Consider the following 12,359-nt stretch of genomic DNA (forward strand, 5'->3'; position numbering starts at 1 on the left):
AACAAATATAGCGCTCCACATTTATCAGAGCTTGTAAAGACACTTACCCTCCTAAATAAAAAAAAATGACAACACTAATAACGATAATATAGTGCTCACATCTCATGTGATAGCCGCAGCGCTTGTTAAGGCTCCACGCTCACCTTTCTAATATCAAAGGAAAGATAACAACAACAACAACAACAACCACAGATGTAACCCTCCACATCTTATGGTCGCATCGCTCGCCAAGGCTCCATGCCACAAGTATTCAGATTCGTGATACGCTAATTTGCATATTATTTACGAATACAGCATCGGCGATACTACGGTTTCATGCATATTCGTAAGGCTCCACAGCTATTAAGAACTCTCATCCTTCCTTTTAGAACAAAATAATCGTAACGCTCCACAGCGCATTGTGACAGCGCTAAAGGCTCCGCACATACCTTCCTAAAACAAGCAAAGAAACAAACAAACAAACTAAAAGTAAGTGCAGCGCTGAGTCCACATCTGATAGTCACATCGCTTGTCAAGGATTGATGTTCATGGAAAGCTAATTTGCATATTCACTGATAAATCATCACTACGACCTAATGCATACACATCAGGCTCCACAGCTAGAACTCTCACCTTTCCTCTAAGAAACGAAAATAAATGTAGCGTTCCACATGTCATAGTCACAACACTCAAGGCTCTACGCCAAACTTTCTAAACAAGCAAATAAATAAACACACAAACAAAAAGTAAGTGTAGTGCTCCACATCGTCACCGCGCTTGTCAAGGCTCCACGAACGATAGATTTGCGTTCATGGAAAGCTAATTTGCATATTCACTGACAATCATCGGCGATATTACGGCCTCATGCATATGCATCAGGCTCCACAGCTAGAACTCTCACCCTCCCTCTAAGAAACGAAATAGATGTTACGCTCCACATGTCATATGTCACAACCCTGAAGGCTCCACACTCACTTTCCTTTAAAAAGTCAACAATAACAATAATAACAGCAAAGGTAGCGCTCCACATATCATGGTCGTATCGCTTGCCGAGACTCCACACAACCAACCTTCACGCTGATTTACATATTCGCAAATAAATCGAGACTTAACCTCAAGCATATTCTTTAGGCTCCTCACAACGCTCGCCTTTCCTCAAAAAAAACAAACGAACAAAACATAGCTTGCCATACGCAAGGCTCCACGCTTACATTTACGTTCGTGGCAAGCTGATTTACATCGTCCAGAATTCATCGTCGCGACATCAGCAACCTCGTACATATTCACAGTCCTGACAGCTCCACAACACCGTCAAGCTTTCATAATCTTATCTAAAGGATGGGCTCATTTCCCCCTTATTAACGCTATCTAATCCTACCAGCAAATAATGACATCATACATATTCATGTATGATTGTATCTCATGCATATCTATCGTATGACGTCATCATCTCATGCATATTTATCATGTGGAGCCAAGGTGGAGCTCCACCGGCTCCACCGGCTCCACCGGCTCCACCGGCTCCACCGTGGTGCCGAGGGGAACATATATATACTACTGGTGAGAAAAATCGTTCTTGTACAATCTCAAATAATCTGCTAATTTCGTTGACTCATTATCCTGCAAAAACAGGTATGTTGGGGCTGTGATTTACGTAGCGTTTGAATGCTTCAATTGATACAATTGTTGAAGAGGGATAACTAAGCTCATTCCAAAGTTTGGCCCCTCGATAAGATAGGTACCGTTTACCATAGTTGGTCTTCGGTTGAATGAGTTGCAATTTGGATGGGCCGGACCTTGTGCTATAAGCAGTCTGTCGAAAACAAAGCATTTGATTTAAATAGGGAGGGTATAATTCATGTAATGAACGGTACATTGTACATGCTAGCTGTTTAGCCCATCTCACATGTAGCCGATCTAATTTCAATGTATCATATAAATTATCAGAAGGATGCATATAATCAACATTCATAACAATACGAAGTGATCTATTTTGTAGTATTTGTAATTGCGAAAGGTAAGATTTGGAGGCATTTGCCCAAACCGGACTACAATAATCAAAGTGACATTGCAAAACTGATTTATAGATTCCTGAATTAATGGAAAAATTTCCTGTGCAACAAAGGGGTGTGTTAAGACGCCTATGGTGGGCACAGGATAGCGCACCAGCCCATCGACTAGTTGCAGTAAGAAACAGATTTGCTGAGGTATTTGGAAATCGGGTGATTGCCTTGTATCATAATGTGGAGCAAGTTAGGTATGATGTGGAGTGGCTACCACGATCTCCGGATCTGACTTCTTGTGACTTTTTTCTTTGGGGTTATCTCAAGAGCAAAGTGTCCATTACTCCAGACCACCTGACATTGTAACTCTGAGACAAAGAATCACTGATGAGTTTGAAGCTCTACGCCACCAAGCCCCAATGATTTGCAGGGCTGTGCGTGAGATGGAGAAAAGAGCTAATCTCTGTGTGGAATATATATATATATATATATATATATATATATATATATATATATATTATATATATGTGACTCTGTGTGCCTTGGAATATGAAGACAATGTCATTGTAAAACAGCTGTGCTTGTTTTGTACATCTTTACCATGTCTATCATCAACCAATGATGTCATAGTTCAATATTCTGACATTCTGAGGTCATTGACCTTTCAAGGTCATCAGAGGTCAAAGGTAGAAACCTGTTTGTTCTTTAGAATATGACGACATTTCATTGTAAGACAGATGCTTGTTTTGTACATTTTAATAATGTTTACCATTAACCAATGACATCAGAGATCAATATCATGATATTTTGAGGTCATTGACCTCTAAAGGTCATTAGAGGTCAAAGGTAAACACCTGTCAATGCTATGTGGAATCAGAAAATGGTTTCCCTAAAGTATAGATGCATGTTTAGTGCATCATATCCACATATATCATTCACAAATGCCTAAAAACATCGATATTCTGATATTTAAAGTTCATTGACCTCTGGAGGTCATTAGAGTCAAAGGTAAAAAACTTTCAGTGCTTTGTTGACTCCGACAATGATTTCTCTGTAGTGTAACTGTATGTTTAGTGCAACATAACGACATCTATCATTCACAAATGTCTCCAAACATCAATATTCTGATATCAAAAGTTCATTGAGCTCTGGAGGTCATCAGAGGTCAAATCAGACTTACTTCCCGATCTTAAAATAAATCTTATGGTATGTACTAACACTGGTGAAAGTTTCAGGCTTTAGTCAAATTTTGCACAATTTTCGTGATTTTGAGGGCTTAACCGCTCTACTATAAATGATTTAGCGCATTCATCTTCGTTATTTAACTTTATTTTGTTCGCAGATGACTCGAGCATCGTCTTTTTCTCATTAACAAGTTCCTACAAACACTCAATACAATTGTCAATTCAGAATCATCAAAGTTTTTAACACGGTTTAAGTGCAACAAATTATCATTGAATATTGAAAAAAAAAAACCGATTTATAATCTCTTTATAGAAAAGCCATACACCAATGAATGATATCATGTTATAATTGTCGGCTTGTGATACACACCCACCCTGAATACCCGTTAGTCTATTCTTTCATAATCTCTATAGTACAGTGCCGTATAAATATACGGCACTGCTATAGTTGTGTCACTTTCCTCTGATGAAATTGTGTTGTCATGCGCTCTTTGAATTAAGCTATTCAACTGCGCATACAGGCAGCTCTCTTTATTTCCCTATTTTACCAAACACGTTCTTTTCGATCCGTTCCAGCGTTGAGGTAGGTTGCACAAAATTGTTGCTCCGATTGAAAAGCAATTTCTTGCCTTTTATATTGTCGTTATTTACTAATCAATTTGTGAAGAATGCCTCTCCAGTTGAAGAACAAAAAGTTTGCATAAACTCTTTCTTACGCCTTATCAAGTGCCTAACGTTAATTGCGTAAGTGATGACGCATATATCCATCGAAGAAATGTGGCCTGTGCTGGTGCTGGCATAACTTGCAAGCTGTCACTCAATTGGGACTTCAAATTTGTTTAACAAGAATACTTCATTTGGTGCCGTCTTCGTCAACGAGCTGTCGAAGCCAGACTATAAACCTGGGCCCCGTTTCATTAAAGCTCTTTGTAAAGTGACTCACGACTGTACGAACGACTTAAATACGGTGAGCCAAGTGTTTTTCCTATTGTTAATTTCAATAGCTGCTAAAGATGAAATTTGCAGATGATGATAATTATTCGCAATTTTAACATAAGTTTCTAGTTGAATTTGTAGTTTTGCCCCAAAATAAATGAAATATTGACATACAGTCACAAACGTAAGGGGGAAAATGGGCACACATATTGGCACTTCGTATTTCAGTCGTTCGTAAAGTCACGTTTAACTTTATACAATAAGCTTTATGAAACGGGCCCCTGGATCGAAATGATCATTTTAGGGAGGTTGTTTTCAGGAAGTATTCTAGGTTGGGTACCATTCACGCTTTGTGTGACAGGAAATAGTAAGTACTATGTCGATCCAAGGTGGTTTTCAGTTGTCAGTTCTTGTTAAGTTTATTTTTATACTCACAAAATAAGCAATGTACATTTGTGACTCTGCATCACAAAACTAACAAAAAGTCGCCGGTTATGGATTTTTAGTTAAGGGAAGATTCTTAAAGAGCAGACTCTAAGATTTAAAATGATGTATAACTCAATTCAAATGGACTCCCTAACCTATCTAAATACTAGAAAGAAAGCACATGCACACTCTGGAAATTGTGAACTGAGAAAAGAGGCTCTGAAGTACAGGGTCTATTCAAGCGCTTAATCTTTAATACCAAGCCGTGCGAGCTGTGCAATGAAAGGGACAAAACACAGAAAGTAAACCACCTGAGCAACCACAATGAAGGGATTATCAGATTAAGCTAAAATTGAGCATAATCTATAAACACATTCCTTCCAGGATTAATGCTAACTTTTAAAGCAGCAGAGTTATCCTTTCAAAAGTTATTAGATTTGAAAGTGAAGAGTGTGTAAAGGATTTCAAGAAATGAAAAGGGGACTCTAAGACTGTCTGCCATCAAACCGTTTCAGTATATAGCACCCAACTACTCAAGCATGTTACAGGACAGTACAGTATCCGCGTGACTGCGTTTAGTTAACTGGAAAGGCTTGATTGTGTCGGCCTGTGCCGTATTTTGAAACGAGATACGGGAGTTTAAGAAAGAATAAGCAGAAACAGCCATTTCGATGTGGGTGGCCTAATTAACGTCTGTCTTTAGTAATCGGGTAATCACTTTTCTCCTTTTTCTTTTAGTTCTCTCATAATGTTATTTTCCCTCATATTTCTGCAATTCTGAATGGAGATATATATGATTTTTTTGTGTGTATTTCGGCACAGTTACGAAAAAAATTATTTTGAAAAATTTGATGTTGTTATTTGGATGATGTTTAAAAAGGAATGTGGGTCACTGGGTCTTTGAGTCGGGTGAGAGTGCACGGGTTCCCAAATATATGTTTCACGGGATAATGTAGTCATTAGAATGAAATTAGTTATGAAATATATAAACAATTGATGTAATTATATTTGGGATTGTGCAAGTACATATTTCTAAATATCTTATTTTTGGTTGTCATTAGTTATGCAAACCTTGATGTCCTGTGATGATGTTTTGTAGTTTTATTGGAGTAGATGCAAGCCAGTTGTCACAGTACTTTTTTTTTATAGTTTAAAAGATTCCCCCAAATTTGTCACATTTAAATATAAACTCAGAAAACATTTACTTTCTATTTATAATCTTAGATAATTTAAATTGCTATAATTTATGCTTGAGCTTTCACCTGTCCTGATGTCGCAGCACTTGGCGTGTTCTGTGTGCAGACCTCTCTTCTTTCTTCTCTCCTTTTCCTTTCCTGTCTATTGTTCTTCGTAGACTTGTATTGTTACCGTCTTCTCTCCTCTCGGTACTGTCTCGCGTCCAACAGTGTATATGCGTGTGGGTAATTGAATGTGTGTACGAATGTATTGTCCTTGTCTTATTTTCCCGGTACATGTGGTTCAATGAACAGTGTCCGGGCACTATAGCATTGGTATTCTATATTTTTTTCCCGACCTGTGTATCTCAAAATAACTACATGTATATTGTTATAGAATAGTATATCATTCACTCATTATTTATCTAGCGATCCACGTCCGACAAGCTTTGCTTTTTAGTGGATCACTATTTTCCATGATCGAATTTATTTTCCGCTCGCCCACGTAGTATTTGTACAGTGTTCCTCTTTATTATTGTACATATATGTTGTTCTATAATTTGTCTCGTATATTACATGAATCTTTTGCAAGCGTTTGAACAATATCAGTTAATGACATGTATACATTGTACTATGTTTTTGATTTTCGTTGATTGGAAATAAACTATGATTGATTGATTGATTGATTGATATAGTTCTGCTTGTTTGTCCAATGTGGAATAATATGTTCTTACCGTGCGTTTTATATATCGGATATTGAAGACGATTGAAGATTTTTGTAATTATGATATTTTCTCAATTATTCTTATCAAGCCTGTAAATGCTTTATTTTGTAACTGTCTGAAATCATTTGTAATGTTATACGCAATTTAGCCCCTGATGGGCTACGAGATGTAACATCAATAAATGAACCTTTTATCATTAAAAAAAAAATCGAGTGAAAATGTTCACTCTTGACCGAGTGAATAATGGAAAACAGTGAATTAAGAATGGAATTGGAGTGACTTTTGAGTGAAAATGTCCATTTTAACTCATTTTGGAGTGACCTCAGGGAGCACTCGAAGATTTTGGGGTGACCTCAGGGACCACTCGAAGATTTTGGAGTGATCCCAGGCCTGAGGTCACTCCAAAATGAGTGAATAGGAATATCTTCACTCAAAATGCACTCTTTTCTGCTATTCACTCCTTCAAGAGTGAACATTTTCAGTCGATATTCTTTTAGAGAATACCGTTTGATTCAGAAACACAAAGTTTTGCGTCTCTTGGCTTGACATGAATTAGCAATAATCAACCGAAAAAAAAAAATCGTGAATGTTGATGGCACAGGGGGGAGACAGCGTCTCCAAGTGTAGACCAATTATTCACTATTATCTTTATCACACAAATCGCAAATTGTTCTCTGGCCAGGATTTCGGAAGATATTATGGAATGATATATGCAAACACGGCCTTAGCCATCAGGGACAGACTGAATTTTCTTGCAGACGAACGAAAAACGTAAATTCTGTAAAAATGATCTAAAAATTAATACAGAAAAAAAAAGGAACAGACTAATATCAGCAACAAAGACAACAACAAACGCTTATACTATAGAAAAAGAATCAAACTTCTCGTATAAGTATAGTTATACCACAGTCTGATCTGCAAGTGGGGGCGATGAATTAGCTCAGTCGGTAGCTGCGCGTCCGTCTCACGATCCACAGGACCTAGGTTCGATTCCCGGGTCCCACTGTGCTGTGTGTAATCATATACCGTCCTCTCTCGTAAGAGGCAGAACAGTCTGTCCCTCGAATAGGACATACAATGGAGGTATCTCGTGATAAACAATCACAACTCATGCACGCACACAAAAAAGAAAAAAAAAAGTGAAAATAACAATCCCACTTCATTTATTCATTTCAAAGAGTAGGGTGTTTAACCTGGTGAAGTGGTCCCGCTTTTATGCAGCTGAATATTACAGTTATGGACAGTGCAGCCGTCTTCTCAGAGATGAAAATGAAACAAACGAACAAACAAACAGAGAAACCTGGATGTAGTCATAGTCAGCATAAATATCGTGTTAGGTCTAGTGTTTGAAAGTTTATGTTACCACGTGTGATGAAAGGGTATAGGGCCTACCTAGAAGAATTTCCACGTTTTATACTATACAGGCCTGCCCCCCAAAAGCTTGAGGCTTTGTACATAATTACCGATATGTTAAAAAACGGTATTCAGAAAAGCAACTTAACTGGAGTGCACTCAGCTCAACTAAGAAACTCAATTAGGTAGTTCAAACACGTTTTTTTTTGTATTGTTGTTGTTTTTTCTAAAACGTGATCGAGTCGCTCGCGCTGCGCCGTAAAGTGTGGTTTGGGTTTAACGGGGCTAGGGATAGGGTTAACGTTAGGGTTAGGGTTATGGTTATGGTTAGGATTAGGGTTAGGGTTAGGGTTAGGGTTAGGGTTAGGGTTAGGGTTAGGGTTAGGGTTAGGGTTAGGGTTAGGGTATAGGGTTAGGGTTTAATAGGGTAAGGGTAAGGTTTAGGGATAGGCCGACATGTAATGCGTTACAGATCGACCTCCGCTATTAAAAAAATTAAAGGCTGCAAGGGGGGGGGGGGGGGGGGAGAAGTTAAAGGTTGGAAAATCATGGAGATAGGAGAGAGAAGAAACAAAGTCTGTGAATGATATGGACTATGGAACGCGAAATCAAAACGACGAAAGGAGAAGTAATACCGGGAACAAAGGAGATAAGTCAAGAGGGGGGGGGGGGGGGAGCCATTTTTGTCAAGGCCCTCTCGCCGATCGCGACAGAACCCCACTCAGCTGGGTTCTCTTCACCATACAGAGAGAGGGCCTTGACAAAAGGCTAAGGGGGATAAGACTATGGGTAAAAGAACGAGAAAGAAAGAGGGCGAAAGAGAGAGAGAGAGAGAGAGCGGGAATGAGAGCTCGTAAAGTGAGTGAAGGGCAGGTGGTTGAACAGATTGTTGAACTGGAATGCTGTGTAAGAGGATTAAAATAAAATAGAGTTATGACCTGAAGATGTTTCTGTCGGAGAAAGGAAAGGGGGAGAGAATAAAAAAAAAAAATGTGTATCTAACCGTCCTACTGGAGGGGAGGGAACTCCAGGTATCATCGCTACTGTAAAGACTGGATCTTTACGGCAAGTATAGGGCGTTAAGTTGGCACTAAATCCATAATGTGCGAGGCGCCTTAACCCTTTTTTGAACCCTTCCAGGGGGGCACATTGTGCCCCCCCCCCCATAGAACTCTTTAGTATATGATGTATGACCGTCATATTTGGCACATGGGTAGAGCAACTCTACATGACACTACATTTGAAATTTATCAAGGTCATCCGCAGAGGGCGCTATTTACCAAAATATGCAGGCGCTACTGTGGCAATGAAAATGCCTTCAGCGTGTATAAGCACGTGTTTAAAGAGTTCACACCAGCGCACAGTGGGCCAGAGAGATACCAAAGTGCGCCAAAAGTCACTTTGGGCACTTGGGATTTTTTAATTTTTGACATGCGCTCTTGAGAGGTAATGCTTTGAAGAATATATCATTAAAATATTTGAATCAGGTATGTACATCAAAGGGGTATATTTCCTACCTGAAGTAGTAAAATACAATATTTTAAGAGTTTCAAAGCAAATTGTAACCTCTTTGATAAATAAATAATTTCAACATGTAGTTTTTGAGATATCAACCTGTAATTTCTCCCACATATTTCTCAGAGTTCATTTTACGTTATGAATGCCATAAAAATGCAAAGAAACTTAATGTTCATGAACATTTTACGCTAAATATCCTGGAAAAGAGGCTAATTATTTGTCTTTTTAATATACCCTAATGAAAAGTTTAGATTGCCACGGATTTCCAACTAAATTCTATTACCACCACATTCCCTGATGTCTCAGCTTTAAGCTGATACCAGATTTGGCTGCCACCTTTTGCTACTTTTTGTGTTAGAGCCGATTTTCCGCGACACATTACGCCTATTTTGGACCTTGTAGCCGCTTAGGAATGCTGTTATATCATACGGGGCCGCATGACGGCGGCATTTTTTTTATTCATTTATTTTTTTCTCGCACGTGACAAAATGACAATGTTTATTGTGTTCACACAAGAATTCCATGTTATGTAAGCTGTAATACAACAATTTTCGGCTCGCTCGCTGCGATCGCTCTAAATTTTATATAGAAGAAGAAGGTAAGAACAAAATGTGATGATGACGCGGACAAAATGACAATGTCTATTGTGTTCACACAATGGTCATGTCATTTTATATTTAGCAGGCAAAATGTTTCTCGGAGCAGCGGCTGCAATTTCTTTCGTTCTGAAGCGATCGCCAATTGGATCAAAAGAAAGCGCCAACGGTTTCGAACATACGGGGTGGGGGGGGGGGCGCCAAAAAAAAATCAAACAAGATAAGAACAAAACGTAATGATGACGTGGAAATATACAAATTTCAGCTCACTCGCTCCTACTAGTCTAGAGTATTTTTTCAAGTCCTCAGTTTGTTGGTAAAATTCGTTATCTATAAGGCCGTCACTATATCTTGATTAGAATTGTAAAATTTGACAAGCAAAAAATGACAAGAGTTCCATGTTTTGTAAGCTGACATACAAAAATTTTCGGCTCGCTCGCTGCGCTCGCTCGCCAATCGCTCGCCAAAATTATCAAAACAAAAAGCAGATAAGAACAAAACGTGATGATGACGCTGAAATATACAAATTTTGGCTCACTCGCGCGTACATTTAGAATATTTTTGAAAGTAATCAGTTTGTTGGTATAGATAAATTGTTATCTATAAGGCCGTCACTATCTTGATTAGAATTGTAAGATTTGATAAGCAAAAAATGACAAGAATTCCATGTTTTGTCAGCTGAAATACAAAAGTTTTTGGCTAGCTCGCTACGCTCGCTCGCCAAAATTTATCAAAATTTATTACATTTAAATCACCCTCAAAAGACCCCTTTTAAGGGCTTGAAAAGCATATCATGTGGACTTTGCTTAAAGTCCCTACTGGGATGGGGTTGGGGTTGAAGACTAGTCTTTTTCAGAAATTTAAAGGGGCGCAATTTTCGCGCTTGCCCCGGGCGCCGTTTTCCCTAGATACGCCACTGTGTATAGTATCGCAGTTTGTGAATCCGATTGCAGGTCAATGTCAGACATTGCTCGCGTGATCCTCATCGGATCATGCCTGACATGTCTGACATTGACCTGATAGGCGACCAATACAAGTCGGATTCATCAGACTGTGATCCCATACACTTTGTGGGTTGTCGGAAGCAAAAAAAAAACTTTGCTTCCGACGACTGATGAGAAAAAAAAAATCACTGTGGAACGTGGATGAATTTATAATTTCATATGATTGTGATTTCGATAAATTTTTCATTAAAAAAAATCTTATTATTTTAGCTTTTCCAAGTAAACTTTCATACACGGCAGACTCATTCTTAGCTGCTAAGTCACAGCCTTTCATTTTCCTGATTACTGACTTCACAATTTGTTATCCTTCCATTTAAATTAGACAAAATGGTTTTTGCGCTTGTATGAATTGATATGGCATAGGCCTAAGATTATATATGAAGTAGAGAGATAAGAACTATATCGGAGATTGATTTTATATCGCGCATCTATGTCCTGCTATAGAATAAAGTGAAAAAATTCACCCAAACGTACAGCGTACATCATAAACTTATATTCTAACTAGTTTACACGGACAACAGTATCATTTTGCAGTACGTGTGTAATATGGAACTTTCAGCATAAATTCGATTCTTTTAACGAAACCCGAATGTTTATACACTTTCTATGACATGTAAGCATCGTGTATTCAATGGTAGTAGATAAGTAGTGTCAGTGAAGGTGAAAAGATAAATTAATCTTTAAAGAAAAAAAAATAACAGCCTAAGATTTGCATTGCTTTATTCGTCATTTACAGACAGATTTTTGGTAGCCAATGAAAAAACAACAACATCACAGTGACGTCATATGAGTTTGAAATTATGTTCAATCAATTCTACGCCCCTAATTACCCTAAGACACCAAATTTGGGTAAAAAGAAACCACGGAATATAATTTTGGCGCACTTTGAGCTCATTCTGGCCCACTGTGCAGCGTTGACTTAAAATTAGTATGGGTGTGTCAATTTCAGCGGTTATGCGGGCTAGACGAGAGAGAGACCGAGAGAAAATACAAACGAGGGAGGTACCCTCCCCAAATGTTATCTGTCTTTGTTTATTTTTTTACTGCAGTCATTTTCTTCCATCAGTCTTAACTACAAAGTCCATACCACTATTCTTTGTCCCAGAATCAGTTTGGCATGCTTTATGCATTAGCGAATAATTTCCACACGCCGTATCGTTAGTTGATTTTAGCACAAACCAACTGCCGTATGCACGCCGCTAATACATACGTAATACAAACAAACACCAACAAACACTCAAACAAATTCTCATAATGCAAATAAACCACCTCAACACTTTTTGTGTGTTTTTCCTTGATACTTATTGGTTTCATTCAAATCATTCATAAATCGACCCATTCTGGATGTAACATGAACAAAAAAGTTACAAATGGCAATTCGAAACACAAACAAATCCATTTGACATTTTATACTACGAAATAATCTCACTTCAACATAGATAACTCGATTATAGACCAAC

Source organism: Diadema antillarum, unplaced genomic scaffold (assembly GCF_040938485.1).
Source record: "Diadema antillarum isolate AM-2024a unplaced genomic scaffold, OU_Dant_1.0 seq00000635_RagTag, whole genome shotgun sequence".
Lineage (NCBI taxonomy): Eukaryota > Metazoa > Echinodermata > Echinoidea > Diadematoida > Diadematidae > Diadema > Diadema antillarum.